This window comes from Triticum urartu, chromosome 3A (genome assembly GCF_056163025.1).
Source record: "Triticum urartu cultivar PI428250 chromosome 3A, HENAU_Tu73, whole genome shotgun sequence".
NCBI lineage: Eukaryota > Viridiplantae > Streptophyta > Magnoliopsida > Poales > Poaceae > Triticum > Triticum urartu.
Genome location: NC_141875.1, coordinates 729,828,607 through 729,855,409, shown reverse-complemented (window position 1 = coordinate 729,855,409; position 26,803 = coordinate 729,828,607). Strand labels below are relative to the sequence as shown.

Below are 26,803 nucleotides of genomic sequence, written 5' to 3'. Positions count from 1 at the left end.
AAATTCAAATATTGATTTAAATTCAAATTTTGATGGAAATTTGAATTCTGACTCAAATAAGAAACCAAAGTAGAAGCAACATCATTACAACTGATAGGTTTTCACAGTAGCTCAAATCTACCAAGTTTTAAGATGCCAACATCTTAATACAAATCTACCATGTTTTAAGCGATCCACTCGCCCTCAAATTGAAAACACAAACATTTCCCAACAACTTAATTCAAATTTTCGACTTGCTCCTTGTGTTTGCAGCTGGCTTCACCGTCTTGCTCCTGGTTTCCCTAGTTGAGATGCTCTTTTCTTTCAGACTCTTGTTCCTTTTGATCTTGGGCTTTACTTGGGGTTTTTCTCATGGAGGTGCTGATGGAGTAGTTGCACTCACCGAGCACTTGACGACCATTTGACGGTCATCTATGGGTTCAGTAATCTTTAAAGGCACAATTGGAAAAATTGCGCCCTCCTCTTCCTCTCTTATAGATTCAAAACCATCAAAGGCCATGGTTTCAAAATCTTCCGCTTCTTCATCTCTCGGCCTTTTCTCCCTAGAGCTGGTAAATAAAATTATAAGCCATAGGAAAAAAAGAGAACAAATGCAAACAAAAGGGTAGCTGCATTCTACAAAGGGTGCAAACACATACCAAGATGCTTCATTTGCTGTTGCATTCTCCACTGCATCTTCAGTCTCCATTGCTGCTGCATTCTCCTCAGCATTGGCTGCTGTCCATCTTTCCTCCTCTCCAAATGATGAATCCACTGCATTGGTACAAAGCCTAGCAATATGCCCCAGAACTCCACATTTTTTGCAAGCACGCTTCTTTGGTAGACGACCCTCCTCACCTGCTCTAATCCTCTGGTTCCTTGGTCTTCCTGGTGGTCTAGTAATGACAGGAGCGTGGAGTTTGAACCCTGGATCTACTATGTTCCATTGATCTTTCCCCAATAGTGCAGGCACATTGTCAGCATAAGCAGCCATAAATTTGGCAACAGAGAAATACTCAGAGCAATATTGATCAACTTCACCATCTGTACCACCGATAACGGTCATCAGATGTAGGGCATGTATGCATGGCTTCCCACGGATCTGCCATTGCCTACAAGTACATTCTCTAGTACTTAGGTTCACATGATACCTCAATATCCTATTTTTAGTGTCAGTATAGGTAACCTCTCCCTCATATGTACCAGATCGAATGCATTTCATCTTCAGTCCTCTTGCCTTCAAGTGCAATGCCTTAATCGGTGATGGGAGCATTTGATGACCAACATATTGTGTTTCTGCAATTCTTTTGCGAAGAGCCATCTTTATCATGATCATTTGCCTCATCTTGTCAAATGCTTGCCACAACAAGAGCCCTTTCACTGACTTGAACTTTGAATTGAAGCATTCTGCAAGGTTACTGGTCACATAATCTACTTTGCAGATTTCGTTGAATTTGCTTCTTGACCACACCTTGCCATGATGTGCATCCATGTACTCCTTCACAAGAGGATTTTGAGCATACAACACTCTCAAATGGTGTTCATGCTTCCTTTCCCGCATGTGTATGATGCTGGCCATAAGTTCTCATCATAAACTTTACCTTTGAACTTCTTTTTGAAATTATGCGCTAGGTGTCGCATACATTCCCTGTGCTCCACTCCAGGGAATACAATTTCCACTGCACTCTCTAAACCCTTGCAAGCATCTGTGTGTATAGCTAAACCTGGGGGTGTGCCTATAATGTTGCGCAACTACTGCAGAAACCAGACCCAACTTTCCTCAGACTCTGCCTCCACCACACCAAATGCAACTGGGAATAGCCAGTTGTGTCCATCAACTGCAGAAGCTGCTACTAGCTGTCCTCTCCATCTTCCAGTCAAATGTGTAGCATCTACAGCCAAATAGGGCCTGCAACCATCTAGAAACCCCTGCCAGCAAGCCTTGAAATAAACAAAAGCCCTTCTGAAGCACTCCTTCTGAAATGACTTCCCTTTTATTTTGAATGGAACTGTATGCTTGTCAATCTCTACAACACTCCCTGGACTTGCCATCTCCACTTCAGCTTTGAAAGTGTAAAGCAGCTGAAAATTGTCATTCCATTGACCATTAATTCTGTCAAGAGCCTTTTCCCTAGCATTGAAAATTCTCATGTAAAGAATTTCTATCTTGTACTTCTCAAAAAGCTTCCCATGGAGTGCTGTTGGACCAAGTCCAGGTTCTTATCTCGGCCAATCCAATATAGCATCTGCCACCCACCTAGTTTTTGCTAGCTTGGTTTTGGCCTCCCCCCCTCCCCCTCCAGGTGGACAGGTGTGCTTGTGTGGGTTTGTCTTTATCTGAAGCAAAATAAAAGGGTAAAGAACAGTTAAGAAACCTTACTCAACGATCTGAAACTAAATTACTAACTGAACTTGGATTACCTGAATATATTTGCTCTTTCTCATACGAGATGCATGCAACTTCCACCTACACCTAGGATATGGACAAAAAACTGTGAACCTTGCTGGATCACTCCTTTTAATCTTATAGGTGTTTTCAGATATAATGCAACATGTTGTCACTGCATTCGGACAGTCCACCATTGATTGGAAAATGGTACCTACACTAAGCTCAGGTTTTTCCCTGTTCCACTCAATTGTTGGCATGTCATCACCATCATATTCATCCTCGATTAAGTTGTCCACGTTCTCCACCTTCTCTTCATCGTCAGTGTCATCAAACCTAGCTTGGCTGATGGGCTCCTCCATATATTCGTCATCCACTACTTGCTGACTGGCTACATCGACCAGTTCAGGAAACATCATCTCGTCTTCATCATCATTTGTAGGCACTGCCTCATCAGGTTCTGCATCTTCTTCTACACCAACTGCAGAAGGTACACGAGAAGCAGCAGCTGAATCGGAACTAGAATTGGCAGCAGGCATGTTGTGACTCCCTGAACCACTTGCTTTACTTGGTGTCGATCTACAAGGAGTGCCGGGGTGCTGGCTATTAGCACAGACAGATGATGTCTGAACTCCCTTCCCCTTCGCCCGTTCTGCGCATGGCTGAAGCACATCGATTTGGAGTTTACCGAATCGGCAGCCAGCAATCCCAGCAAAAAGCAACGCCATATGATCGTTGCAAGTTAGTGGGAGAAATCTTTGCTCGTCACTACTGCAGTAATTCAGTTCAACAGCATCGGCATCACTCCAGGGATAGGTGTTTCGGAGCTCAGCTCGCAAATCTTTGAAAGATATGCTGGTTTCTACCACTTTGGGATAGAAAAATGATGAAATCAAATGCGGTTTAGTACCACGCAGCACACTAGTTTTCATTCTAATCGCCAGCCGGAAAGCCAGCGCGGGATCGATCCTATTTTGTTGGGGAAGGAAACAAAGGCTTTAGTTAGCTGGGTAAAATCGAGCACAAATTCGAACGATTCAAGCAAACAGAAGTCAAATACGGCCTACAATACGACTTAGAACGTCAATTTGAGAGGAAACAATGCTTACCCAGGTTTAATCCATGAATTATCTCCCGCGGATTCGACCCAATCCTCTCCACGATCGACTGCATTCCGGGCGTCCTCACTCAACATCGCTATGTAATCCCAGATGGGGGTGGGCTATATCTGGCGGAGACCCAGCGTCGCCGACGAACGGACGAGGGCATAGGGTGGAGGAAACAACTGCGGTGGACGTGGCAAGACGCCGGTGGAGAGGGCGGGGCGGCGCTGTGCAGTGCGGCCTGTCTAGATCTGTTTCAGATTCAGACAAGCTGCCCAATATGTGTCTCCTTGCGGTCCCACCCGTCAGCAAGCAACAGTCAGACGAAGACTCGGCCCCACTCGTCAGCAATTAACGGTCAATGGACGGTCAAGATGGCAAACACCCGCTATGAGCATTTGTGAGAGTTTCAGCTAAGGAAGAGGGGAAAAGTGAGCAAATGTTTGGAGCATGGGGAAAAGTGAGCACAATTAAGGAACCAGGGCACTAATTTAAATATCCCTTAAAACTAGCGCCATAGTTTTATTCGTTCTTTAAAACAACTCCATTACTAATATATTTGTGTTGATTGTTGTTTTCAGCTGCCGCGAGCGAGATGGAGGTCCTCCGCGCCAGGCTTAAGAAGGCTCAAGACGAGGCCAAGTAGCAAAGGGCTGCTGCGGAGAAGAACAGCGCCGAGCTTGCCGAAGAGCAAAATGCTCAGAGGAAGGACTAAGCTCGGTTGTTAGAGGTTGAGCAGGACATGAAGGGCCTGTACGCGGAGTGCGACGTCCTTCAGGCTGTTAAAGAGAAGGATGCAACCGAGCTCAAAAGGCTCGAGCTAGCGTGCAAAGAAGCCATGGTCCAAGCAATGTCAGACCAGGAGCAACTTCGGCAAGTGTCGGCGATAGCTGCCGGTAAGCCATTTTTATTCCAGTGCATCTTCGGTGATGGCTGCTTCGTCAAGCTGACGCAAATCTGGCATGTGCCAGGTGCCTTTGCAGACATGTCGAGGAGTGCAGCCTATGCGTGCTGATACTTCGACGGGCGCGAGGATTGTGCTGAACAGAAGGTGTTCTGGGCACAATTTCAAGCGCCGTCGCATCCTCCACTCCTCGGTGACCAGATGAAGCAGTTAATGGAGGTGCATCGCATCGCCAGGATTGCCATGGAGGACGTCTGCCTCACCCTATGGCCTACCGAGCTGTTACAAAGTAGCTTTTTCAAATTGGTGCAACAGCTCCAGAGGGTGCTCGGCTGGCGTATGTGTCTGTAAAGACACATTACCTAGGGATCAAAGTCGAGGATATGGCGAAGGGTGGCCTCAAAGGCAAGAGGTGTGTACCCAAGCAATACCTTGTCGATGTGTCTTAAGGGGCCCATATATCTGAGGTCAAGTGTCATAAGGATAACATCCTTGATGGCCTTGAGTAGACCCGAGCTTGTTGCTGGCATTGAGTAGACCTCCCTCGGTATCCCGAGGTGTATTATGTATAATAACAAATATCATTTCGATATGAATGAATCCTTTATGTTTATTATATTGTTTTGAGTCTGTTGCGACCATTTAAAACTAGAAAGTGGCCAATCGTCGACTTCCGCCTCTTTGTAGATGCTATGCAGGGTGCTTCCGTAGTAACAAGGCAACCCTTAGCCAACATATCGGTGCCCGGAGGCAGTTGTGTTAGTGGAAACCAGGCAATCGGATTTTAAGGCTTTATAACTTTCACTTAGTCATACGAGCTTTAAGTGGGGAGGCTAGTTATTAACCCCCCGACTATGGTCAGTGTTCAGCATTTGCCGAGATCAAGCCATTAACACTTGGACAAATGTTACAAAAGGCCCATCGTTTAACTTGGAGTAACCTCTATAGATTGAAAGTTTGGCATAGTCATCGGTTCGCCGACCAGTTTACGCTTATTGTGACAGTCAGCTTTTGGCTTTCTCCACTAAGACACTTGACTAGTTAAGCCGGAGGTGCAATCGTAGTGGTGATCCCTTTACCCTTAGCCAAACACTCGGAAACGTAAGAAGTAAGCACAGGAGCCAGGCAAACAAACTATTGACCAAAGACACAATACGAAACAGAATGATATAAAGCAATATCCGAGAATGAATGGCCAAGGAATTTTATATGAGTACCATGCATTGCAGGTAAGTGGGTATGATTCGAATCATTGCCCCTGTCTAAAGCCGCTGACTTTTAATAGTATGTAACATCTGTATCGTGAAAGGTTTGACTTCGGCGCACATTAAGAGAGAAAAAATGGGAATCACACATAAAATGGAAACCAACCATGTAGGTATTTTGTTAGATTGTTGATAGGGTTAAGCCGAGCAATTTGGGCTACCAAAAAAAGTATTAAAGATACAAGGGAAGGTTTACACAGAGCATATGTTGTGTTTAACATCCTGTCTTGGCCCTGCTGCACGTTTGCGCCTTCATGTTATGAACTCTAGGGTCCATCTGCGTCACCTGCTACGACGCCGTTGCTATGCTTTGTGATGCATTTGAGTGGCGGATGATTTGAAGAGATCATGCCAAGTAGCGGCAGTATATCAGCTTAATATTGTGTTTATTATAAAACTCTGGTGGGCCTTTATTAGTGCCCTTGAAACCACGAGGGTGTAGTTTGACACTGTTTGGTTGAACCCAACGGTGTACATTTATAATAGTGCTCCACAACCTTCCATGCTATTTTGAGAGCAAAGTTATGTAGCCGAGGCACATAGTCCTCGGTTAGGTAGGGAGAGCCGTGGGGCGCGTACCCTAGTTAAGGTTGCTGCTTCATTGCGTGGAGGCGAAACAACACCTCGGAAGCGCTTGAAGGAGCTCCGTGTGCTTGTTGCCTTGAAGGGCCTTGACGCCTCATGGGCAGCCTGCGCTTCGGCTGCAAAACCTGAAGTTTGCTCCTCCGTACGGAGGGAGCATTCGGTGTTGCAATTGGTTGTTATAACGACGCTGGGTCCCGACATCTTTAGCTTTAGATAGCGTAATGTGGGATAGTTTTGAAATGAGCGAAAGCAGTTCGCTCGAGGAGTGCGTGATAGCCACTATGGAAAGGAACGATGTTGAAGATCAAGTCCTCACTTGAGAAGTTCTCGTGCGAGGCGAAGACTACTTCCAGGGTTATGGTCCCGGAGAATTTTGCCTCAACACCTGGTATGATACCCTTAAAAGTGGTGCTACTGGGTTTAATCATTGATGGATCAATGCCATCTCTCTGACCTTGTCAGCGTAACTCAGGTTGATACGGCTGCCGTCGTCCATAAGGACTCGTGTTAAATGGAAATTATCCACTATGGGATCAAGTACCAATGCCACAGTTCCTCCATGACGGATGCTGGTTGTTTGGTCTATCCCGTCGAAAGTGATCGGGAAAGCCCACCATGGATTGTACTTCGACGTTACGGGATCTAGTGCGTAAAAACGTCGTGTAGCATACGCTTTCTCTCCCTTTTAGGGATGTGGGTGACATAAATCAAGTTCACATCCTTCACTAGGAGGAAATTTCTTTTGGCCTCCATTGCTTGGCCTAGGGGTTTCATCCTCGTTCTCACTACGAGGCTGGCTCCTTCTCAGGTTGTCGACTGCAATCTGCCGGCCTGCTTTATGACCTATCAATTCCGGTTTGAGTGATTAGCAGGTTTGTCCGAATTGTCGTGGATTTGGCAAGGCTTGTTGAGGATCTTGTCCAATGTAGGGCTTCTTCTTCTGGCTTCTTCGTTGATTGCTAAACCCGCATTTACAATCGCCTCATCGGTGTCAGTGTCATTGCCTTTATGGCGATGCTTATTGTTTTTATTACATCGAGGATTCCCGCTTCCATAGCATACTTCCTAGGTACCGTGGTCGCTGCCGTGGCTGGTACTGCGAGCCATCCAGCTATCCTCCCCAACCGCCATTGTCTCTGGCTTGTCTTGTCCGAGTTATCGCGCCAGCCATTCATCACGAATGTTGCGCCATAAAGCGGCAAGCACTTCTGCGTCATAACAATCAACGATTTGATTCTTCCTGGTCAAAAATTGATTCCAAAACTTTTGAGTAGCTTCGCTGGGTTGCTGGATGATGTGACCCAGGTCATCGGCATCGGGTGGCCGAAAATAGCTGCCCTGGAAGTTAACTCGGAAGGCATGATCAAGCTCCTCCCAGCTGCCGATAAAGTTCTCGGGCAAGCTATTGAGCCAGTGCCTCGCTGGTTCTTTAAGCTTCAACGGTAGATATTTAATGGCTTGGAGATCATATCCTCGAGCCATATGGATGTGGCGATGGAATCCTGCATCTACACCACCGGGTCAGTGGTTCCATCGTATTGTTTGATGTTGATGGGTGTAAATCATTCTGGGAAATGATGATGCATGACCTCATCTGTAAAGCACATCAGGTATGCAGCTCCTCTGGCCCGAGCTATCGTTTCCCGGACATCTGTTGCTGTCCAAACACATGTGTCGTCCCGAGCCCCGTCGTGCTTTTCAATCCATGCTTGATACCCGGTCTGTCCAGCAGGCATGCGGTCTCTGGATCAATATATGGATCATGATGGAGCAGGTTGTGCGGTTAGTTTTTCCCGCAGATCATACAATAGAGAAGATGGGATCGGATCTCTGCCTTCATGGCGAGGTATTGCAGGGGGGTCTCGAAGCCCATCCTTTGGTATATCCCGCCCTTTGGGAGGGCAGTCGGGCTGTCGGGGCGGTCATGCTTATAGGGTAGATTGCCGTCAACTTCATCATCTAATGATGGAAGCAGACGACATCGCGTGTAGAATTTGATTGGATCTATGCGTCTTTGCTCGAGGTCTTGTTCGGCTGCAAGGACCTCCACCCACTTATCATTGAGTGTGCCCTGGTTGGCTAAGTGTCTCGCGCCCTTTAATACTTCGGGCGATGCTAGCGAGCCATCGTAGAAATTTTTCCAACTCAAGGAGGTTCTTGGGAACTTCGAACCCCTTGGATCCAAGGCTTACATCATCTTCCGATTCTGGCATGTGGTTACTGTCCTCTGGATCGTCGTGGCCCTCCGTCCATGCGGTGCCGTCGATTTGACCGGGTGTGACATTATCGCATTTGCCTTGGCCCTCGGCGCCGCCCGGGGTGGTGTTATTACCAAAGGTGACATTATCGTTGTCGTTGTAGCTTGCGTCCCCTTTACCGGTGCATATAGAGTGCTTCCGTCGGTGTTTGGGGGATCCTTTTTCTTCTCCTCCTTGTCGTCCTTGGGGGTATCCACCATGTAGACTTCGTAGGTAGAGGTTCCCATCCAGTTGCCTGTGTTGGATGGAGCAGCGCCGGATGAATGATTAACATCTTCATCGATGTCAGTTGCCTCCTTGGAGGCATAGTCCAGTACGTTGGTTAAATGTTCGACTATAGTCACTAAGTGTGTGGTAGGCGGGACATAAATTTCCCTATGATCGGATTTACATCTGATCAGATCATAAACTGAGGACTGACCCCGGAATCCCGATATTCTGGATTTGGTCTAGCATCTTGCTCGAAAGCGAGAGGTATATTGGGCCCATCTCTTGGCAGTAGGTGGGGCTAACTTGCACTATGCTCAAGGAAGAGGGTGACACGACTTCAGAGCGAGGATTAGCCAGGGCATGGGCCTGGTCTGATACTGATGTGTTTCGATCTGAACTCGATGCTAGTTCCGGAGCGTGACCTGATCCTTGGTCCGGATTCGAGGTCGAGTCCGTGGTTAAAGTCGCGGTGTCGGTGGAATGCCCCAACCGATCTCGCGTTCAGCCAAAAAGGGCAAGATCGCGTGAGAATCGGCAGTGTATTTAAAGCTTCCAAATCTGATGAGCAAATTTGGAGCGAAGTACTCGACCCGGCCGAGGTGTCCGGCAGGATCGGCGTGAAGGACCATGCTAACGAACGGGAACAGTTGGCCTGGGATGAAGATTTTGCTGCAGCTAATGTCACTATTAATCTGGAGACGAGCCATTCATCCTTTTTGACCACATAGCATGACCTGTATGGGCCACCAATGTCGGTGCTACAACCGGCGGATCTCGGGTAGGCTATCTTGAGCTGTAGGTTTAGGAACAATGGTAGCTGGAAAAAAGGGAGACAATGTTTATCCAGGTTCAGGCCCTCTTAAAGAGATAAACCCTATGTCCCGCTTTCATTGTATTAATGTGAGGGAGTATAGAGTACAAGATAATCTACCTCGAGATCGGATGATTGTGTTCTAAACCCTAAGGCTGGTGATCATGCCTCTAAAGACTAAACCCCTCGGCTTATATATGCACGAGAGTACCTAGGTTTACACATATGGTCGGATGTCAATATGCCATCTAGACCACACCGGGTCTGTAGCTTCAATAGTCCATCCTTTTAGTGATCGTAAGGCCATAAGCCTGGCGGATGGACTATGGGCCGTATAGGTTGGCACCCCTTCGTCCAGGACACCATCAGCCCGTCCGTCCCCATTTCTTCCCTCTCCGTCCCCTCCATGTCTCCATCATCCTTCTGCTCATTGTCGGCTGCTAGCCGTGGCCTGGCAAAGAATCACCACCTATGCTATGTTGACACCGAAGCGGCGGCTGCAGCTATCGGAGGAGATCCGGGCCAGGCGCGATGCTTGGATCGCTGCTGGCCTGCTTCCGGATTCACCGCAGCCGTCGAAGGAGTAGGAGGATGCTGCCATGGACGCGAAGAAGGCAGAACCGGAGGAGGAGGGCACAGAGAAGGAGGAGCCGGAGGAGGTGATGGCGGCAAATCTAGCGCCTGGGGGCTCCGACATGGGCAACTCCATGGCGGAGTTCGAGCTGGCCCAGGCGGAGGAGGCGACGGAGCAGCAGGCCATCCTCGACTCCTTCAAGTCCGAGGCCCAGGTGGAGGGCAACCGCCTTACCCTCCACCGTTGCAGGGCGGAAATCGATGGGTTCTGCGTCGAGTTGGAGTCCGACAAGGAGCCTTTTACATGGTTTTGTACGAAAATGCTAATATAAAAATGCATACTATGATTGTTAGAGTTGCAATATGGGGTTCGTCTGGTCACTGTCCGTGGACACACCGGGACTCGTACGCGGGCGTTTGATAACTCAAATAAGGTACTACCCGTGGTTGTAGATGCTCTTAGTACTAACTCCGCTTCAAAATAATCAATGTCCTGCATTTTTTGTAGTATATAGAAATATATAACATCTAGAACATCAAATTAGGACAAAAATGCAGTCCGTCCGTTTATTTATTTTCTCCCTTGCCCTGCTCCCGTTGCCTTCCCTCCCACGTTGCCACGACGATTCGACGAACAGCGGCCACCCAAAAGATGATTGCACGTCCGTCCGTTCTCTCTAACTTCCTCCTGGCTTGCAGACAGTATAAAAACAAGTACTACCACGTGAAATGATATAGGCTGTACTACCTAGTGTCCCACAGATTCTGTTGTAACTGATAGGAAAAGATGTCCCACAAAATCGGCATCAAATAATGTTCGCAGCAGCAAAGGAGGGTAGCTCAACAACCAGCGTGTATAGCTGGTGCGGCGGTACTACGGGTTATGTATGACATCGCTTGTTTGACTCCATGGTACACGCATGCTGGACGCATCACACACCACACACCACACACGAATCGATCAACTCGATCTTAGTTCGATCAATCTCCATCCTTCAGTCACTTCCGCAACAACGACATGCATATATATATAGTCTTGCCTGAGAAGAGGTTCTAGCTACTTCTACCTCCAAAACCTCAACAGCTAGCGATGCAGCAGCAGAGGCGCCTCTCTGTTCTTCTCCTCCTGCTACTGCTTGGGCTGATCACCACCCAGACCCAGACCCAGCAGCTTCCAGGACTAGTCACGGAGCCGCGCACATGTGTCCCAATCGTGTATGGTGCGCCTTGTGTAGGTAAGTAATACTCCACTGCGTAAGTACCGCCCGGCCAAGCTATTCGATTTCGGTATATATGCATGCTGCATCTATTTTATTCTACGCCGACCATATTTTCTTGTGCGAACTACAACTAATTAATCTGCGCTGCAGCTGAGGCTGCCCGGAGTCCGTCTCCGCCATCTCCTCATCTTGACCGTCCGGAGCACGGGCTGCCGACCACACCAACGCCAATCGACCATCAGCCGTTTCCGCCTCCGTCGCCACTGCTGCCGCCTCCATCGCCACTGCTGCCGCCACCACTGTCGCCACCATCGCGCTCTGCAGCCGCAGCACCGAGCCGTTTGTCACTGCTCCTCGCCATCCTGCTTCTTACGGCCGCTACACTCCTTGCTGGCTGACCCTCTACGTATGTCACGTGAGCTTGAAAGAAATAAGTATGTTGCAGCCAGCCATTTGATTTCTTATAATGTTATGTCCTGAAGTGCAGTTATGTTAACCGCTGCGCCTTGCGGAACTCCTGTTATTCACGTGAGCTTGAAAGAAATAAGTACTGTAATTCAGGTTGTAGAATTTATCTCTGCAAACTTTTTGTCGTATGATAAGTTGTCAAAAAGGATCCCGAGGTTCCTGAGCTAAATTAGGCATGTAGTTCCTGGCTTGTTAAACTCAAAGTATTCGTCCACTCGTGTGATCCATACGAGGACCGTGATACGAATCATTTCCATGGTTCAGTTTACTCTGCCAAGAACGTTCTTTTGTGTCAATAGTTCCCCTACCTTTTGCTCTGGTTCCTCTTCGCAAGGTGTAAATGGCAAACTAAGACACAAATTATTGGATATTATAACCCCAAACTCCAAAACTAATACCAGAAGTGGCAGTACAAGTTTTCATGAAGAACTCTTAAATATGAACCGTACGTTACCTAGAAAGAAAGGATTAAAGCATAAGCATAAAGCCATAAACTAGTATTTTCACTATTTTCAGAAAGATGACAATGATTTTAGCATGGTTCTTAAAACTGATTGCTATCTGCACAAGAAACTGGAAAAAATGATTCAAAATCAGGATTGCTGACTGCATCTTCCATTTTCAATACCACCCGTCTTGACACTACCCTCAGAAAAAATAATGCTAGAACAAGCAGTACAGTGATAAGTGAGAAAGACAAACAGTAAGCTACAACTAAACCGATCTATATAATTACCAAAAAACTTGATAATTCTATCAAGATCACAAAACAACTTTATAAGGGTCCACAAAAGAGCAGAGATAAAATTAGAATTCAGATTTCCGAACTGTAGTTATATGATTGTGCCTCCTCAATGATGATTCTTGAAAGAAAAAAAAGTAAAATAAGTAATGTGTTTTCAAAGAGTTTGAGTTCAAGATGGAAACTCGTCCGGTAATGCAAGACAGGGGCTTGTTTGGACAGTGTCTCACATCACATTGTTGCTACTGGTTTTTCGTTCTGTTTTTTAACGAACCTAATTTCACAATGAAACATAAAAAGAAGGGTTTGGCTTCAAGGAAAACCATGCTTACAGCTAACACAATGGCAACCAGCAAAAATAAGAAGAACAGCCATAACTAAATAATAACAAGATAACCTAAAGCCAGGTGATGGAACACAATATTCAGCGTTTACAGCTAATGGTGAGGCAGTCCACAAGAGTCTGTGGCTGTGTTAACAAGCCATCCAGGATGGAGTTGGCGGCAGATGTGATGCTTTTATCAACAAGATGGTAAGCCTCGACCTTGTACCCCTTGTTGATTTCGAAGCTCGGGTAAATGGTGCCACCGGTGATTGAGCCGGAGGGGAAAACCTTGATAGGTACAGAGAGTAAATTATGCATGCCCATGAGAATGCTCGACCTCCACCTAGGCTATTGACCAGGAATAGTGTCCTTGCGCCTAGTTCTGCCGGATACAGGTCATAGCTCGGCCTAAGATTATCGATGGGGGCCAGAGAGCATGCGGTGAACCAGCAGTTGTCCCTGAGGTGCATGGTATCTCTTTCGTGGGAAACCAGGATATGCAGCTTATAAGCCACCTCCAGCCGTGGTGGGCTTATCTCCAGCACCATGAGAGCACCTTGATTGACGCAGTAGAAGCATTCTACGAAGATTATGGGTGCTAACTCCCACCAATCATCATGGTAGGATAGTGACATCCACTGGCCATCGCAAGGCATGGTCATACCAAACATGTGGAATTCGTTGAAGCAGAGCACCACTGTTGAGGCAATTCCAGAGCCACTGGCAGTTAAGCCATTCAAAGAGCAGAGCATGCCAAGAAGGCCATCTTCTGGAGGCATCAGCATGGCAACTGGTGGGAGGTCTGTGAGGAGGTGGAGGGTAAGCCGGTTGAGTAGGCGGACGTGTTTGGGTTCATGGATCAGGATGACGAGGCCCTCAGTGGTGAGGCTGAGCAGGTTGTGGACATGGAGCTCGAGGGTCCACCTAGACACACTCGCCGGTGGATGTGTTGAGGAAGGACCGGCGGTTGGGCACGGCGAGTTCCTCCTGGAGCTTGGTCCACTGCCATTGGTTGAACCGACGGTTGAAGACGCCATGCACGTGTGGATCCGAGGAGCACCGCTGCCAGGAGAGGCATGGAGGCGGACGTGGACGGCGATGTCATAGGAGATGCCTCGGTCAGCGATGAGCCCCGCCGGACAATCCGCAAGCCCCGCCCAATCCCGAGATCCAGGCATCAGATTCATATCGGAAAGCCTGCCCAGGGCCAGTCCTAACATTTTGGCATCCCGGGTTAAGCTAAAACTCAGGGGCCCTTAGAGTATAACCATTGTAACAATAAAAATTAATATCTTCATGGCATCTGCCATCCTCTATTTCTCACCATCTGGTCTGCATCTAACACATGTGAGTTAGATTGTGGTAATGCAAAAAGACCCGTTACTCGGCTCCACGATTTATAGAAAAATCCCTTATTCTCTCCAAACCAGCTACAACCCTTCCCCACATCATACAAACAAATAAAGGGAATATACACGAAATGAAACCTAACATATTTTTAGTGATATCTACTAAAATTAGTTTTCTTTAAGTTTTTGAACAAGTATCAGTATAGTAATACACGGATCACTTTGCTAGCACCAATATATATATATATATATATATATATATATATATATATATATATATATATATATATATATATATATATATCCATCCATAACAAAAATACTCATAAGTAGAGCAGTGCAAAAGGCAATGCGTCATGTATGCAAAGATGAATTACTTAATTAGATGATAGGGAATAGAGTAGTAAATAGAACCTCGGATATGTTGGACGATGAGGTCTGGTTTGGCAGCGTGATGTACGTCTACGCTTGGCGATGAGGCGATGACAGATGACATCTCGAGTGGAGATTGGAGAGCGGAGGTCGCCGATGAAGGGCGACTCGCGATCAGGATCGCGATCCTCGTGAAGAAGCGAACTCGCGATTAGATCTGACCATCTTGGAAGGGATTTTTCTTTTTTTGATTCTCTCGGAAGGGAATAATTAGGCAACCGAACAGGCCTGCGTTCAAGGCTACAACTACGAGCTACATTGGACCTGCATGTTCAGCCCATGTCCTAGTGCGTAGTGGGCTTAGCCTCCATCCTTGGGGGCCCGGGGAGGCCGCCCCCTCTCTGCCTTACGTCCGGGTCCCCTCAAAAAAAAAGCAGGGATTCACATCCGGAGAGGCATAGCGTGAGGGATGGGGATCTGGTTGAGATTCGCCAGCCGGGAAGAGTCAGAGCATCTCAGCCGTTCGGCCCCCAGGGCATCGAAAAAGAGCCTCCTGGAGCGAGCCGGCGCTAGATTGGCGCGTGGGGGTGACCTAGCTTCCAGTCGTCAGCCCACAGGTCGCCCCGGGTTCGATGATATTGCGTACGAAAATATGTGCAAACTCGACGACTTTTGCACGAACTCGGCAAAACTTCATTGAAATTTGAACAGAGAACATGAAAACATGCAAACTATGCCTAAACTACGCCTTGCCGCCACCGCCGTCGCCGCAGCCGTCGTCTACATGCCGAGAAGCCTGTAGAAGCGGGTGTAGTCGCCGCCGTTGTCGTCGTCGTCGCGCGGCTGGCTTGGGCCGGCGTCGTCCTCAGCCCTGGCCAGGGTCACCGAGGCGTGGTGGCGCGCTGGATGGCCCGTCCTCCTCGTCATTGTCGAGGACGATGACGCCGCCCTCCTAGTGCCCGCGGCGCTGGGCCTGGAGCTCCGCGTACGCCCGGCGCTGGCGACGGACCTGCTCCCGGACGTAGTCCTCCTTCGCCCACTTGAGGGTGGACTCGTCGTCGGGGGCTGCCATCTCGACATGCTCCGGCGTCACCGAGAGCAGCCCCGGTTTGGGCTTCAGCCGGACCAGGCGGAGGGAGCGCCTCCCCAGAGCCAGAGCGGGCGGGGTGGGCCGGGCACCCTTGTTGATGACGAGGGCGCAGCTGCGGGTGCGGCGCCCGAGCGGCATCTCCTCCGGCTCGGGCTTGACGGGGCGGAGCGTGGCCCGCGAGCCGGAGCCCGACAACGAGGACGACCCCGGCTCCATCCGCCGCGGCGGCGAGAGAAGGACGGCCGCGGCGGGTACTCAAGGCGCGGCACGTTGCCGCACTCGATGTGGTCGAAGACGGCCTCGAGGGTGCGGCCGGGCACGCCCCACCACTCGTGCCGCCCGTCGGCGTTGAGGCGGCCCCGCAGGATGACGCCCTTGGTGGAGGCGATCTGCTCCTCGCGGCGGCGTTGGAAGTACATGGTCCAAAGGGTGTGGCTGTCGACGGCGGAGCGCGGCTTGTTCCGCTGCTCCTCCATCAGGGACGAGCGGATGCGGGCGATCTCGGCCCGCCGCGCCGCCCCTTGTTGGAAATATGCCCTAGAGGCAATAATAAAAGTATTATTATTATATTTCTTTGTTCATGATAATTGTCTTTATTCATGCTATAACTGTATTATCCGGAAATCGTAATACACGTGTGAATACATAGACCATAATATGTCCCTGGTAAGCCTCTAGTTGACTAGCTCGTTGATCAACAGATAGTCATGATTTCCTGGCTATGGACATTGGATGTCATTGATAACGGGATCACATCATTAGGAGAATGATGTGATGGACAAGACCCAATCCTAAGCATAGCACAAAGATCGTGTAGTTCGTTTGCTAGAGCTTTTCCAATGTCAAGTATCTTTTCCTTTGACCATGAGATCGTGTAACTCCCGGATACCGTAGGAGTGCTTTGGGTGTATCAAACGTCACAACGTAACTGGGTGACTATAAAGGTGCATTACAGGTATCTCCGAAAGTGTCTGTTGGGTTGACACGGATCGAGACTGGGATTTGTCACTCCATATAACGGAGAGGTATCACTGGGCCCACTCGGTAATGCATCATCATTATGAGCTCAAGGTGACCAAGTGGTTGATCACGGGATCATGCATTACGGTACGAGTAAAGTGACTTGCCGGTAACGAGATTGAACAAGGTATTGGGATACCAACGATCGAGTCTCGGGCAAGTAACATACCGATTGACAAAGGGAATTGTATACGGGGTTGATTAATCCTTGACATCGTGGTTCATCCGATGAGATCATCGTGGAGCATGTGGGAGCCATCATGGGTATCCAGATCCCGCTGTTGGTTATTGACTGGAGAGTCGTCTCGGTCATGTCTGCTTGTCTCCCGAACCCGTAGGGTCTACACACTTAAGGTTCGGTGACGCTAGGGTTATGAAGATATGTGTATGCAGTAACCCGAATGTTGTTCGGAGTCCCGGATGAGAACCCGGACGTCACGAGGAGTTCCGGAATGGTCCGGAGGTAAAGAATTATATATAGGAAGTGCTGTTTCGGCCATCGGGACAAGTTTCGGGGTTATCGGTATTGTACCGGGACCACCGGAGGGGTCCCGGGGGCCCACCGGGTGGGGCCACCTATCCCGGGGGGCCACATGGGCTGTAGGGGGTGCGCCTTGGCCTACATGGGCCAAGGGAACCAGCCCTACTTGGCCCATGCGCCTAGGGTTTCCATGGGGAGGAGTCCAAGTGGTGGAAGGCACCCCTGAGTGCCTTGGGGGGGGGGGGGGAGGGAAACCTCCCCTGGCCGCCGCACCAAGGAGATTAGATCTCCTGGGCTGGCGCACCACCCCCCCTTGGTCCTCCTATATATAGTTGAGGAGAGGAGGGATTTCATACCTCAGCCTTTGGTGCTTCCTCTCTCCCCGTTACGTCTCTCTCTCGTAGTATAGGCGAAGCCCTGCTACTGTGACGCCCTGCATCCACCACCACGCCGTCGTGCTGCTGGATCTTCATCAACCTCTCTTCCCCCCTTGCTGGATCAAGAAAGGAGGAGACGTCATCCATTCCGTACGTGTGTTGAACGCGGAGGCACCGTCCGTTCGGTGCTAAGATCATCGGTGATTTGAATCACGTCGTGTTCGACTACATCATCCCCGTTCTTTGAACGCTTCCGCTCGCGATCTACAAGGTACGTAGATGCATCTAATCACTCGTTGCTAGATGAACTCCTAGATGGATCTTGGTGAAACCGTAGGAAAATTTTTGTTTTCTGCAACGTTCCCCAACAGTGGCATCATGAGCTAGGTCTATGCGTAGTTCTCTTGCACGAGTAGAACACAAAGTAGTTGTGGGCGTTGATTTTGTTCAATATGCTTGCCGTTACTAGTCTTATCTTGATTCGGCGGCATCGTGGGATGAAGCGGCCCGGACCGACCTTACACGTACTCTTACGTGAGACAGGTTCCACCGACTGACATGCACTAGTTGCATAAGGTGGCTAGCGGGTGTCTGTCTCTCCTACTTTAGTCGGATCGGATTCGATGAAAAGGGTCCTTATGAAGGGTAAATAGCAATTGGCATATCATGTTGTGGTCTTTGCGTAGGTAAGAAACGTTCTTGCTAGAAACCCATAGCAGCCACGTAAAACATGCAAACAACGATTAGAGAACGTCTAACTTGTTTTTGCAGGGTATGCTATGTGATGTGATATGGCCAAAGTTGTGATGTATGAGATGTTCATGCTATTGTAATAGGAATCACAACTTACATGTCGATGAGTATGACGGTGACAGGATGATCATGGAGCCCCAAGATGGAGATCAAAGGAGCTATGTGATATTGGCCATATCATGTCACTATTATTATTTGATTGCATGTGATGTTTATCATGTTTTGCATCTTGTTTGCTTAGAACGACGGTAGTAAATAAGATGATCCCTCATAATAATTTCAAGAAAGTGTTCCCCCTAACTGTGCACCGTTGCTACAGTTCGTCGTTTCGAAGCACCACGTGATGATCGGGTGTGATAGATCCTTACGTTCACATACAACGGGTGTAAGACAGATTTACACACGCAATACACTTAGGTTGACTTGACGAGCCTAGCATGTGCATAGACATGGCCTCGGAACACAGAAGACCGAAAGGTCGAGCATGAGTCGTATAGAAGATACGATCAACATGAAGATGTTCACCGACGTTGACTAGTCCGTGTCACGTGATGATCGGACACGGCCTAGCCAACTCGGATCATGTTATACTTAGATGACTAGAAGAGGGATGTCTATCTAAGTGGGAGTTCATTAATAATTTGATTAGATGAACTTAATTATCATGAACTTAGTCTAAAATCTTTACAATATGTCTTGTAGATCAAATGGCCAACGTTGTATTCAATTTCAACGCGTTCCTAGAGAAAACCAAGCTGAAAGACGATGGCAGCAACTATACGGACTGGGTCCGGAACCTGAGGATCATCCTCATAGCTGCCAAGAAAGATTATGTCCTACAAGCACCGCTAGGTGATCCACCCGTCCCACAGAACCAAGACGCTATGAACGCTTGGCAGACACGTACTGATGACTACTCCCTCGTTCAGTGCGGCATGCTTTACAGCCTAGAGCCGGGGATCCAAAAGCGTTTTGAGAGACATGGAGCATATGAGATGTTCGAAGAGCTGAAAATGGTTTTCCAAGCTCATGCCCGGGTCGAGAGATATGAAGTCTCCGACAAATTCTTCAGCTGTAAGATGGAGGAAAATAGTTCTGTCAGTGAGCACATACTCACTATGTCTGGGTTACATAACCGCTTGACTCAGCTGGGAGTTAATCTCCCGGATGATGCGGTCATTGACAGAATCCTCCAGTCGCTTCCACCAAGCTACACGAGCTTTGTGATGAACTTCAATATGCAGGGGATGGAAAAGACCATTCCTGAAGTATTTGCAATGCTGAAATCAGCAGAGGTAGAAGTCAAGAAGGAACATCAAGTGTTGATGGTCAATAAAACCACCAAGTTCAAGAAGGGCAAGGGTAAAAAGAACTTTGAGAAGGACGGCAAGGAAGTTGTCGCGCCCGGCAAGGAAGCTGCTGGGAAGAAGAAGTCAAAGTATGGACCCAAGCCTGAGACGGAATGCTTTTATTGCAAAGGGAAGGGTCACTGGAAGCGGAACTGCCCCAAATATTTAGCGGACAAGAAGGCCGGCAAAACAAAAGGTATATGTGATATACATGTAATTGATGTGTACCTTACCAGTACTCGAAGTAACTCCTGGGTATTTGATACCGGTGCCGTTGCTCATATTTGTAACTCACAGCAGGAGCTGTAGAATAAACAGAGACTGGGGAGGGACGAGGTGACGATGCGCGTCGGAAATGGTTCCAAGGTCGATGTGATCGCCGTCGGCACGCTACCTCTACATTTACCTACGAGATTAGTTATAAACCTCAATAATTGCTATTTCGTGCCAAGTTTGAGCATGAACATTGTATCAGGATCTCGTTTAATACGAGATGGCTACTCATTTAAATCTGAGAATAATGGTTGTTCTATTTATATGAGAGATATGTTTTATGGTCATGCTCCGATGGTCAATGGTTTATTCTTAATGAATCTCGAACGTAATATTACACATATTCATAGTGTGGATACCAAAAGATGTAAGGTTGATAATGATAGTCCCACATACTTGTGGCACTGCCGCCTTGGTCACATAGGTGTCAAACGCATGAAGAAGCTCCATGCAGATGGACTTTTGGAGTCTCTTGATTATGAATCATTTGACACGTGCGAACCATGCCTCATGGGTAAAATGACCAAGACACCGTTCTCAGGAACAATGGAGCGAGCAACCAACTTATTGGAAATCATACATACTGATGTGTGCGGTCCAATGAGTGTTGAGGCTCGCGGTGGCTATTGTTATGTTCTCACCCTCACTGATGACTTAAGTAGATATGGGTATGTCTACTTAATGAAACACAAGTCTGAAACCTTTGAAAAGTTCAAGGAATTTCAGAGTGAAGTTGAGAATCAACGTGACAGGAAAATCAAGTTTCTACGATCAGATCGTGGAGGAGAATACTTGAGTCACGAATTTGGCACACACTTAAGAAAATGTGGAATAGTTTCACAACTCACGCCGCCTGGAACACCTCAGCGTAATGGTGTGTCCGAACGTCGTAATCGCACTCTATTAGATATGGTGCGATCTATGATGTCTCTTACCGACTTACCGCTATCTTTTTGGGGCTATGCTTTAGAGACTGCCACATTCATTTTAAATAGGGCTCCGTCGAAATCCGTTGAGACGACACCGTTTGAATTATGGTTTGGGAAGAAACCTAAGCTGTCGTTTCTAAAAGTTTGGGGATGCGATGCTTATGTCAGGAAACTTCAACCTGAAAAGCTCGAACCCAAATCGGAAAAATGCGTCTTCATAGGATACCCTAAAGAAACCATTGGGTATATCTTCTACCTCAGATCCGAAGGCAAGATCTTTGTTGCCAAGAATGGATCCTTTCTGGAGAAAGAGTTTCTCTCGAAAGAAGTAAGTGGGAGGAAAGTAGAACTTGATGAAGTATTGCCTCTTGAACCGGAAAAATGGCGCAACTCAAGAAAATGTTCCTGATGCGCTTGCACCGACTAGAGAGGAAGTTATTGATGATGATCAAGATACTTGTGATCAAGCTCCTACTGAAATTCGAAGTTCCACAAGGACACGTTCCGCACCAGAGTGGTACGGCAACCCTGTCTTGGAAATCATGTTGTTAGACAACAGTGAACCTTCGAACTATGAAGAAGCGATGGCAGGCCCGGATTCCGACAAATGGCTAGAAGCCATGAAATCCGAGATAAGATCCATGTATGAAAACGAAGTATGGACTTTGACTAACTTGCCCGTTGAACGGCGAGCCATAGAAAATAAATGGATCTTCAAGAAAAAGACAGACGCGGATGGTAATGTGACCATCTATAAAGCTCGGCTTGTCGCTAAGGGTTATCGACAAGTTCAAGGAATTGACTACAATGAGACTTTCTCACCGGTAGCGAAGCTAAAGTCCGTCCGAATCATGTTAGCAATTGCCGCATTCTACAATTATGAGATATGGCAAATGGACGTCAAAACGGCATTCCTTAATGGTTTCCTTAAGGAAGAGTTGTATATGATGCAGCCGGAAGGTTTTGTCGATCCTAAGAATGCTGACAAGGTGTGCAAGCTCCAACGCTCGATTTATGGGCTGGTGCAAGCATCTCGGAGTTGGAACATTCGCTTTGATGAGATGATCAAAGCGTTTGGGTTTACGCAGACTTATGGAGAAGCCTGCGTTTACAAGAAAGTGAGTGGGAGCTCTGTAGCATTTCTCATGTTATATGTAGATGACATACTTTTGATGGGAAATGATATAGAACTCTTGGACAGCATCAAGGCCTACTTGAATAAGAGTTTTTCAATGAAGGACCTTGGAGAAGCTGCTTATATATTAGGCATCAAGATCTATAGGGATAGATCAAGACGCCTCATAGGTCTTTCACAAAGCACATACCTTGATAAGATTTTGAAGAAGTTCAAAATGGATCAGTCCAAGAAAGGGTTCTTGCCTGTTTTGCAAGGTGTGAGATTGAGCTCAGCTCAATGCCCGACCATGGTAGAAGAGATAGAAGAGATGAGTATCATCCCCTATGCCTCAGCCATAGGTTCTATTATGTATGCCATGCTGTGTACCAGACCTGATGTAAACCTTGCCGTAAGTTTGGTAGGAAGGTACCAAAGTAATCCCGGCAAGGAACACTGGACAGCGGTCAAGAATATCCTGAAGTACCTGAAAAGGACAAAGGACATGTTTCTCGTTTATGGAGGTGACGAAGAGCTCGTCGTAAAGGGTTACGTCGATGCTAGCTTCGACACAGATCTGGATGACTCTAAGTCACAAACCGGATACGTGTATATGTTGAATGGTGGAGCAGTGAGCTGGTGCAGCTGCAAACAGAGCGTCGTGGCGGGATCTACATGTGAAGCAGAGTACATGGCAGCCTCGGAGGCAGCACATGAAGCAATATGGGTGAAGGAGTTCATCACCGACCTAGGAGTCATACCCAATGCGTCGGGGCCAATCAAACTCTTTTGTGACAACACTGGAGCTATTGCACTTGCCAAGGAGCCCAGGTTTCACAAGAAGACAAGGCACATCAAGCGTCGCTTCAACTCCATTCGTGAAAATGTTCAAAATGGAGACATAGAGATTTGTAAAGTACATACGGACCTGAATGTAGCAGATCCGTTGACTAAACCTCTCCCTAGGGCAAAACATGATCAACACCAGAATTCCATGGGTGTTCTATTCATCACAATGTAACTAGATTATTGACTCTAGTGCAAGTGGGAGACTGTTGGAAATATGCCCTAGAGGCAATAATAAAAGTATTATTATTATATTTATTTGTTCATGATAATTGTCTTTATTCATGCTATAACTGTATTATCCGGAAATCGTAATACACGTGTGAATACATAGACCATAATATGTCCCTGGTAAGCCTCTAGTTGACTAGCTCGTTGATCAACAGATAGTCATGATTTCCTGGCTATGGACATTGGATGTCATTGATAACGGGATCACATCATTAGGAGAATGATGTGATGGACAAGACCCAATCCTAAGCATAGCACAAAGATCGTGTAGTTCGTTTGCTAGAGCTTTTCCAATGTCAAGTATCTTTTCCTTTGACCATGAGATCGTGTAACTCCCGGATACCGTAGGAGTGCTTTGGGTGTATCAAACGTCACAACGTAACTGGGTGACTATAAAGGTGCATTACAGGTATCTCCGAAAGTGTCTGTTGGGTTGACACGGATCGAGACTGGGATTTGTCACTCCATATAACGGAGAGGTATCACTGGGCCCACTCGGTAATGCATCATCATTATGAGCTCAAGGTGACCAAGTGGTTGATCATGGGATCATGCATTACGGTACGAGTAAAGTGACTTGCCGGTAACGAGATTGAACAAGGTATTGGGATACCAACGATCGAGTCTCGGGCAAGTAACATACTGATTGACAAAGGGAATTGTATACGGGGTTGATTAATCCTCGACATCGTGGTTCATCCGATGAGATCACCGTGGAGCATGTGGGAGCCATCATGGGTATCCAGATCCCGCTGTTGGTTATTGACTGGAGAGTCGTCTCGGTCATGTCTGCTTGTCTCCCGAACCCGTAGGGTCTACACACTTAAGGTTCGGTGACGCTAGGGTTATGAAGATATGTGTATGCAGTAACCCGAATGTTGTTCGGAGTCCCGGATGAGATCCCGAACGTCACGAGGAGTTCCGGAATGGTCCGGAGGTAAAGAATTATATATAGGAAGTGTTGTTTCGGCCATCGGGACAAGTTTCGGGGTTATCGGTATTGTACCGGGACCACCGGAGGGGTCCCGGGGGCCCACCGGGTGGGGCCACCTATCCCGGGGGGCCACATGGGCTGTAGGGGGTGCGCCTTGGCCTACATGGGCCAAGGGAACCAGCCCTACTTGGCCCATGCGCCTAGGGTTTCCATGGGGAGGAGTCCAAGTGGTGGAAGGCACCCCTGAGTGCCTTGGGGGGGAGGGAAACCTCCCCTGGCCGCCGCACCAAGGAGATTAGATCTCCTGGGCTGGCGCACCACCCCCCCTTGGTCCTCCTATATATAGTTGAGGAGAGGAGGGATTTCATACCTCAGCCTTTGGTGCTTCCTCTCTCCCCGTTACGTCTCTCTCTCGTAGTATAGGCGAAGCCCTGCTACTGTGACGCCCTGCATCCACCACCACGCCGTCGTGCTGCTGGATCTTCATCAACCTCTCTTCCCCCCTTGCTGGATCAAGAAAGGAGGAGACGTCATCCATTCCGTACGTGTGTTGAACACGGAGGCACCGTCCGTTCGGTGCTAAGATCATCGGTGATTTGAATCACGTCGTGTTCGACTACATCATCCCCGTTCTTTGAACGCTTCCGCTCGCGATCTACAAGGTACGTAGATGCATCTAATCACTCGTTTCTAGATGAACTCCTAGATGGATCTTGGTGAAACCGTAGGAAAATTTTTGTTTTCTGCAACGTTCCCCAACACCCCTTTGGGCACCGGTGGCACCGGGACGCCGCCGGCGCTCAACCTCAACGTCCCCGGCACCCACATGTCCGGGGGCGCCGGGTACTCGGCCTCGTAGAGCAGGCGCGCCTTCGTCTCTTCGAGGTGGCGGCGGCCGAAGCCGTTCGCCGCCGCTCCATCGCCTGGGTACCTCTCGGCCATCTTTCTCGTCGGCGGGAAGAGGGGAGTGTTGCTATCTATGCCGGAGAGGGGGGAAAGTGATAGCTGTGGCATCCACCGGCGGGGAGGTCGCTTTTTATACCCATCGCGGGGCGGTGACGGGTTGCATGCCGGGCGACGCGTGGCTGGACACGTGTTGCAGCGCGTTCACGCGCGTTCACTACGCCGCCCGTGAGGCATCAATGGAGGCTGACCGGCGCGGTAGCCTTCGCATTGATTCCTGCGAGAACCAAGGCGATGAGGGCGACGAAGCAGCGTTTGGCTGACTCGGCGGGCCCATCCGCTTTCGCGCCAAAACCGCTTGCCCGGCGCCACCGGGCGCCCTCCAGCGTGCCGGGTTCGCCCTGAGTCCGCCGGCGCCAATTTCGGCCCAAACCGGCGAAAAACGGGCTCCTGGGGGCGCGACTGGGCCAATATTTGGGCGCCGGCGCCGAAAAATCGCCTGGGAGGGCCTGTTGGGGGCGCGGCTGGAGATGCTCTCAGTGCGGAGGTGGAGCAGACCCCATCGCGTCGCCGGCAGCAGCTGGGACGACAGTGCGATGGAGTTCAGTTCTGTTTTGACTTTGAAGAAAGTGTTGTACTTTTTGGTATGAGTTTTTTTAGTGGTATGAGAGGGCAATAGGCAAACTTTATGGCTAATGATTCCCATCGGCCGACCGGCCAAGCGAAGCGTAGATCGCAGCGTTATCTCTTCCCTCCATAACAAGGTAAATGTTTGTAGCCGGCAGGCCGGCCGAAGTTTGGGCCGGTCCATATGTGCCGTGGGATCTCTGTTTCGATCGTGCGTCCTTTGCATCACCCACGTAACAGAAGAAACGGCCGTATCCCCTAGGCGGAAAACCTAGGGTTTCGATCTCTTCCGGCAGCCCCCGCCGGAATCCATAATCTCCCACTACTTGTCGATCTGTTCGGCGGTACTAGGATCGGGGCTGCTTTTCTTCCTCTGTCTCGTCAAGAGGGAGGCGGAGTCAGCTGGTATGGATCGGATCGGGAGAGATGGCGGACAACGCAAGATCGCAGAAGATGAAGGGAGAGGAAACCACTGAGGAACTGCTTGCGAGGCTCACCTTGCAGGAAGAGGAGGGGGAGGATTTCATCTGGGAGGAAGAACTGCTGGACATGGCGGAACCGGCGAAGTGGCTGGCGATCGTTAGAGTCCATACACCAAAAACCTTTAGTCCCAACGCTCTATATGGGGATATGAGGGCGGCCTAGAATCCGGCACGACCGGTGGTCTGGAGGAAAATCCGTGAGAATCTCTTCACGGCACAATTTGGCTGTTTAGGGGACTGGAACAAGGCGATGTCAGAGGGTCCATGGCTGTTCAGAGATCAGGCGGTCATAATGAAGGAGTACGATGGCTTTAAAAACCCAGATTCATTCAAGCTGGATAAATTAGCTGTTTGGGCACAAATCCATTGTCTCCCCGACAAGTTCTTGATTGAACCAGTGGTCAGAGGCTTGGCATCTAAGATCGGGGAGGTGCAAGAGGTACAGTTGAAGCTACCTGCAGGCTTCTTTGGAGAGTTTGTCAGGGTGAGGGTGAAGCTCAACATTAACGCAAAGATTAAGAGGTTTGTCACAGGGACGAAGGGGGAGGAAAGGGTCAGGTATCGGGTTAAATACGAAAAGCTACCCATCTTCTGCTATAACTGTGGAGAGTTTGGGCATTGGCATGAGGAGTGTGGTGATGGGGAGCATGATGAATCAATGTTTGAGTGGGGGGAGTTTCTGTATGCTGATATCACCCATTTCAGGCCCGCTGGTCGGGGAAACTTCACGCCGCAGCGCGGAAGAGGAGGAGCTAGATCAGGAGGATGTGGAAGGGGACGTGAAGCTTACCACCCGAATCAGAGATGGCGCTTTAATGCACACCAGCAACAGAACAACACCAAC

General features: G+C 48.6%; 1 long non-coding RNA gene and 1 pseudogene across 1 annotated transcript; one reads left to right on the top strand and one right to left on the bottom strand.

Annotated features, from left to right (window-relative positions):
- Positions 1–220: 220 nt before the first annotated feature.
- Positions 221–2,130, bottom strand: LOC147982316 (uncharacterized; annotated as a pseudogene).
- Positions 2,131–11,059: 8,929 nt separating this feature from the next.
- Positions 11,060–11,890, top strand: LOC147982315 (uncharacterized). Its single transcript, XR_015600029.1, has 2 exons — positions 11,060–11,309; positions 11,445–11,890. It is a non-coding gene; the product is annotated as an uncharacterized LOC147982315 (long non-coding RNA).
- The last annotated feature ends 14,913 nt before the right edge of the window (positions 11,891–26,803 follow it).